Source organism: Myotis daubentonii, chromosome 3, assembly GCF_963259705.1.
Source record: "Myotis daubentonii chromosome 3, mMyoDau2.1, whole genome shotgun sequence".
NCBI classification, from domain to species: domain Eukaryota; kingdom Metazoa; phylum Chordata; class Mammalia; order Chiroptera; family Vespertilionidae; genus Myotis; species Myotis daubentonii.
In genome coordinates, this window is record NC_081842.1 from 84,010,022 (window position 1) to 84,017,354 (window position 7,333).

General features: G+C 35.9%; 1 pseudogene; it reads right to left on the reverse strand.

The window, feature by feature from the left end:
• Positions 1–879: 879 nt before the first annotated feature.
• On the reverse strand, positions 880–1,017 carry LOC132232148 (small nucleolar RNA SNORA57; annotated as a pseudogene).
• Between the last annotated feature and the right edge of the window lie 6,316 nt (positions 1,018–7,333).

The following is a 7,333-nucleotide window of genomic DNA, read 5'->3' on the forward strand; positions in this document are numbered from 1 at the left end:
TATTGGTGGTTTCTTTCACTATTGCCTTTGGGATCCAATTAATAAAATCTTCTCTAAGATCAAAGTCCATAGGTTTAGTACTTATGTTTTCTTCTGAGTTATTTATTGTTTCTAATCCAATATTTAGGTCTTTAATCCATTTTGGTTAATTTTTGAATACGGGGACAAATGGCAGTTTAGTTCCATTCCTTTGTATGTCACTTGCCAATTTTACCAGCACCATTTATGTCACTTGCCAATTTTACCAGCACCATTTATGTCACTTGCCAATTTTACCAGCACCATTTCTTTTCTCCATTGTATGTTTTTAGCTCCTTTGTCAAAAATTATAATTGTGGTTTTATTCTGGGCTCTCAGTTCTATTCCACTTGTCTGTGTGTTTGTTATTCTGCAAACACCTTGCTGTTTGATTACCACCACTTTGTGGTATAATTTGAAATCAGGGAGTGTGATACCCGTGGATTAGTTTTTGTTGTTGTTTGTTTGTTTGTTTGTTTGTTTTTTTGTTTGTTTGTTTTTCCTTGGACTTGTTTTGGCCATTCGAGATGTTTTGTGGTTCCATATGAATCTGCCAATACTACACTGTTTTGATTATTGTAGCTCTGTAGTATAATTTGAAGTCAGGTAGAGCGATAGCTCCAGTTTTGCTCCTTTTTCTCAAGATTGCTTTGGCTATTTGGGATCTTTTGTGGTTCCATACAAATCTGATGATTTCTTGTTCTATTTCTTTAAAAAATGACATTGGGATTTTGATGGGGATTGTATTAGATCTGTGTATTGCTTTGGGTAATATAGACACTTTAATTATGTTGATTCTTCTAATCCATGAACATGGAATTTCTTTCCATTTGATTGTGTTTTTCAATCTATTTTTCCCCCCCATGTCCTGGCGCTAGAGGATAGAACCAGCAGACTTGGAAACCGTCGGCACTGAAGACATGACGCCTAGGGGTCCAGAGCCCTCTCCCTCTGCCTCCGTACATTACGGTTCAATCTATTTTAATAATGCTTTGTAGGATTCCATATATAGATTCTTCACATCCTTCACTGTTTATTTCTAATTATTTTATTCTTTTTGTTGCAATTGCAAGAAAAATTATCTTTTTTATTTATTTTTCTGAAATTTCATTGTTAGTATATAAGAATGCAGTGGAATTTTGTACATTGATTTTTGTATCCTGCAACTTTGCTGTATTTGTTTCTAATAGTTTTTGTTTTTTTGTGGGCTATAGGATATCCTCATACATCAATAATTACCCTAAATGTAGATGGACTAAATTCGCCAGTAAAAAGGCACAGAGTAGAAGATTGGATCAAAAATGAAACCCAACCAACCATATGCTTCTTTCAGGAGACACATTAAAGCTACAAAGATAACTATAGACTCAAAGTGAAAGAATTGAAAATGAATCTCAAAGCAAATAACATCCACAGAACAGCAAGTGTAGACATATGTATATATGCTTTTATTTTTTGTTTCATTGATTCTCTTGTCTGTGTTATTTCATTTCACCAATAATGAACTCTCAGAAATAAAAACTAAAAGAGCAATACCATTTACCATTGGAGCAACAACAACAAAAGGATACCTAAGAATAAATTTAACTAAGGAAGTAAAAGACCTGTACTTGAAATACTATAGGACATTTAAAAGAGAAATAGAGGAAGGTACAAACAAATTGAAGTGTATACAATTTCCAGGATCTATATTCTTGTTTTTGTGCCATTACCAGGCTGTTTTGGTTATAATGGCATTATAGTATAGTTTAATATCTGGTATTGTGACTCTCCTACTTCATTCATCTTTCTCAAGATTGCTGCAACACCTAGGGGTCTTTAATGGTTTCATATACATTTGTGGATTATATGTGTTAGCTCTGTGAAGTATGCCATTGGTATTTTAATAAGGATTGTCTTAAATCTGTAGATTGCTTTGGGTAGTACAGTCATTTTAATTACATTAATTCTTCCAGTCCCTGAAAATTGTATACACTTCAATTTGTTTGTATCTTCCTCTATTTCTCTTTTAAGTGTCCTATAGTTTTTCAAATACAGGTCTTTTACTTCCTTAGTTAAATTTATTCCTAGGTATCTTTTTGTTGTTGTTCCAATGGTAAATGGTATTGCTCTTTTAGTTTTTATTTCTGAGAGTTCATTATTGGTGTATCAAAACACCATCAAATTGTGGATGTTGATTTTTTTATCCTGCTACCTTGCCAAATTCATTTATTAAGTCTAGTAGTTTCCTGGGAGAGTCTTTTGGGTTTTCTATGTACAATATCATGCCATCTGTGAATAATGACTTTTATTTTCTCCTTTCCAATTTGGATGCCTTTGATCTCTTCTTCTTGTCTGATTGCTGTGACTAGGTCTTCCAGTACTATCCCATATAATAAAGAGGTAATATGCAAATTAACCCTCACACCCTCACAAGATGGCTGCCTACAACCAGGCCAGCACGGGGGTTAGTGAGGGATGACTGGGCTGGCAGTTGGAGGCCACCAGGCCAGCAGGGGGGCAGTTGGGGGCCACCAGGCTGGCAGAGGGGCAGTTAGGGGTGACCAGATCAGCAGGGGAGGCAGTAAGAGGTGACCAGGCCAGTGGGGGGGGGCAGTTAGGAGTGACCAGGCTGGCAGGGAGGGGACAGTTAGGGGTGTCCAGCCCAGCAGGGGGTGGCAGTTAGGGGTGATCAGGGCAGCACCCAGAGGCAGTGAGGTGCCATCAGGCTGGCAGGGGGTGGCAGTTAGGGGCAACTAGGCAGGCAGGCAGGTGAGTTATTAGGAGCCAGCAGTCTAGGATTGTGAGAGGGATGTCTGACTGCTGGCAGTCGGACATCTCCCAAGGGGTCCCAGATTGGAGAGGGTGCAGGCTGGACTGAGGGGGGCCCCCCACCTCACCATGCACGGATTTTGTGCACCGGACCTCTAGCGTTGATTATGAGTGGTGAAAGCAGACATCCTTGTCTTATTCCTGTTCTTAACATTTTTAAATTTTGTCCCTTGAGTATTATGTTGGCTGTATTTTTGTACTATATGGCCTTTATTATGTTGAGATATGATCCCTCAATTCCCACTTTCCAGAGAGTTTTTATCAAAAAACGGTGCTGTATTTTGTCAAGTGCTTTTTCTGCATCTATTGACATTATCATGTGTGTTTTACCTTTCTATTTGTTTATGTGATGTATCACATTTATTGATTTGCAAATATTGTACCAGCCTTGCATCCCTAGAATAAGTCCCACTTGATCATGGTGTATGATCTTTTTAATAGGTTGCTGAATCTGATTTGCTAATGTGTTGTTGAGGATTTTAGCATCTGAGTTCATCAAGGATATTGGCCTGTAATTCTCTTTCTTTGTAGTATCTTTATCTGATTTTGGAATTAGGATAGTGGTGGCTTTGTAAAAATAGCTAAGAGAGGTTCCTTCCTCTTGCATATTTTGGAATAGTTTGAGGCATATAGGTGTTAGTTTGTTTTTGAATGTTTGGTAAAATTCACCTGTAAATCCATATGGTCCAGGACTTTTGTTTGCTGGAAGTTTTTAAATTACTGTTGCAATTTCATCAGTTGTTATTGGCCTACTCAGGTTTTCTGATTCTTCCTGATTCAGTTTTGGAAGATGGTATGTTTCTAGGGATCTGTCCATTCCCCCCAAGTTGTTGGCATTTAGTTGTTTATAGTGTTTGCTCATAGTCCTATGTATTTCTGTGGTGTCCATTGTTACCTCTCCTCTTTCATTTCTAATTTTACTTATTCGGGTTCTCTCTCTTTGTTCCTTGATGAGTCTGGCTAAGGGTTCATCAATTTTGTTTATCTTTTCAAATAACTAGTTCTTGGATATTTTGTACTCTTTTTCTTTTTTTAATCTCTATGTCATTTATTCCACTCTGATCTTTATTATTTCCTTTCTTCTACTTCCAAATATACATTTTGGTAAAGATATGATAGATCACATAACCACCAACTAATTCAAAGTACAGAATATGTTCATAATCACAAATACCTTGTTTACCTTTGTTCTCAATTACACCCACACCTACTAAATAAAGACCACAAAATGTTATTTTTACACATTTGCTTTGCTTTTTCTATAATTTTGTAAGTGGAATGATAGCACTACTTGTGTTTGTTTGTTTTACTTAGTATATACATAAATTAGTTCATAGTGTTGTTCTATCAGTGTGCCATTCCTCATACCGTAATTTATTTTTCCATTACCTGCTCTTGGCTATTTTGTTTTTTACAATTTGTGATGCTAAAAATTCAGTTAATATAAAAACTCATTTTGGATAAATATATATTGTTTCTCTTTGGTAAAGACCTAAAGAAAAACACCTGAAAGTATAAATATATAATGATATATACAATATTTATACGTAAGTGGATAATAAACTTTATAAAATTTACCAAACTCTTTTCCAAATGGTTGTGCAATTTTGATTCTTATTCGCAATGTGTGAGATTTCCAGTCACTTCACATATTGGCCAAAATTTGCATTTCAGCTGTTTTAAACTTTGGAATTTTTAATAGATGTATATTAGTGCCTCATAATACAATATTTATTTTTGTGGTGCTTAGAGTTGTTGAGAATTTTTATATATATTTTAACCATTCAAATATCTTCCTTTATAAATTGTTTAAATGTATTGCTCATTTAAATGATTTGTCATCTTACCATTGAGGGATTAAAATGATTTATACATTATTTACGTTTATGTTATAAAATATGAATGTAATTTATTTTTATAACTATACTATATTTATATTATATTTATTCAATATACATTATAAATATACTATTATATATTAATATATTAGACTATATTGCTTATATTTATTTTCAGATTCATTTATTGATTTTATAAACCCTGATTTTCCTCCATATTCTCTTCTTTAAATTTTATAGTTTAAGCTTTAATGTTGTTATAAGTTAGTTATTGAATAAAGTGAATTTAGGGTTGAAATTCACTTTTTTTCCAAATGGATATCTAATCGCATCTTGTATTTTATTTTATTTTTTTGCATCTTATATTTTAAAGCTCTGTTTTTGCCCTGCTGATATGGCTCAGTGATTGAATGTCCACCTGTGAACCAGGAGGTCATGGTTCGATTCCAGGTTAAGGCACATGCCTGGGTTGTGGGCTCAATCCCTAGTGTGGACCATGCAGGAGGCAGCTGATCAACAATTCTTTCTCATCATTGATGTTTCTAGTTCTTTCTTCCTCTTCCTTCCTCTCCAAAATCAATAAAAATATATATTTAAAGCTCTGTTCTGGCAAAAACACATTTATTACTGTACAATTTTTTGAACACATAATTAAATACTGTCTGTTACTTCAAGTAATGCTTATTGTGTTAAATTTCCTAACCTGATTTTAACTTTCAAAATTTCTGTGTTCTTTTATAATACATTTATCTTGTATAGATATTCCATAGCAAGTCATGTATTTTTCTCTCTCTCACAATCTTTTCATTTAATAGGACTAAATTTACAGTAAATATAATCATTTATAAAATTGGATTTCTGTGGTTTGCTATTTTCCTTCCATTCTATCATTCGTTTTTTGTCTTTTCTCCTAGTTTCATGTGTTTATTTGTATTAACCACAACTTTTTCTAATATTTTTTAATAATTCACAATTATATTTTAGCTGTTTATTATTTTAATGATAGCATTTACACTTAATATAATTCTGCTTCATGTAAAATGTGAACATTTTGTAATATTGTGTTTTCATTCACCCAATTCTGTTTTTTGTAGAATTATTATCATACTAGTGGCCTGGTGCATGAAATTTGGGCACATTAAAAGGGAATTAATTAGAGAAAATATTTTAATATTGTTATTTGCCCTTTCTCTATAATAGAAGTGTCAGAGATAAAAGAAAATTAGTAAAATGCATATGAAAATCTTCCTTCTGTCAGGGTCTGGGGCACGCACGATACCCAGAGTCAAGTTCCCGCCCATCCGTGTGCACCTCAAAATCATGTGAGACCCAGACCTGGCCAGCCCCACCCCCATTGGGTGAGATCCAGACCCAGCCAGTTCCATCCCAATCAAACCCCACCAGGCGGGGGGCAAGGCCTGAGGTTCCCCAGCCTGGTGCTGGAGGGGGAGGGGCAGCCCCAGGTCCCTGGCCCAGGGCGGGGGGCACAGCCTGAGGTCCCCCATCAAGCCCTGCTGGGCAGGGGTCATAGCCTGAGGCCTCCCGTTAAACCCCGCTGGGCTGAGGGCATGGCCTCAGGTCCCCCATCTGGTGCCAAGTCAGGGGGCACAGCCTGAGCTCCCCCAGACTGGTGATGGGGCGGGGGTGCAGCCTCAGGTCTCCCAGCCCAGGGAAGGGAGTGCAGCCTGAGGTTCCCTGTCAAGACCCCCAGGCGGGGGGCATGGCCTGAGGTCCCCCATCAAGCCCCACCAGGCAGGGGGCACAGCTTCAGATCCCCCACCCTGGCCTGGTGCCACACAGCCTCAGGTCCTTGCTAATCTCTCCTTATGACTCATTATGGGAACCTTGCCTCCACTGTGGGCACAGTCATCTTATGTTACGGGAAACCTGTCTCCGCTGTGGGTGCAGCCATCTTGTGATGGCATGATGGAGTGAGGGTCAATTTGCATATTGCCACTTTATTATATAGGATATTACATCTCTATACACTATAAATCATTCAATAGTGTTACAATTTTTGTTTTTTAAAGAGTTCTATGTGTTTTAAAAGTATACAAAAAGAAAGCTGAGCAGTCATATATGCTTTCAAATTTTTTAATTTTGCTGTTCACTACTTCCTAAAGACTTCAATTTCCATCTTTTGTCATTGCTCTTCAGGCTATAAACATGATGTAGTATGTTTTTGTATTGGAAATCTGCTGGCAACAAATTATTTTAGTTTTTATTTATCTGACATTTTATTTAGTTTGCCTTCATTTTTGAAGGGTAAATCAAGTGTATATGAAATTATGAGGTTACGGATTTCCAAGTTAAAGCTTTGAATAATTTTAACATAAGACAAAAAAAGAAAAATCTTTCCAATAATTCCTTCTAGTAAAATTTACTAATGCTAATGCATTTATAATATATGATTGCATTTGCTAGTAATTTCGTACTTTCCATTTCTACTCCCCATCCTTCTATCCTCCTTTGAACCCATTCTAATAAGGATTTAATCTCCATTAATTCATTTTAAAAGCTCTATTCCCAGTCACTAATTATATTCACATTTCAAAACTGCTCATCTTTCTTGACCTATCAGTAGAATTTTAAAACTGTTTATTTAGTTTTTTTTTTTTTACAAACTATATCGTCATATAGATTCTGAAACACTGCTATGCATGTTT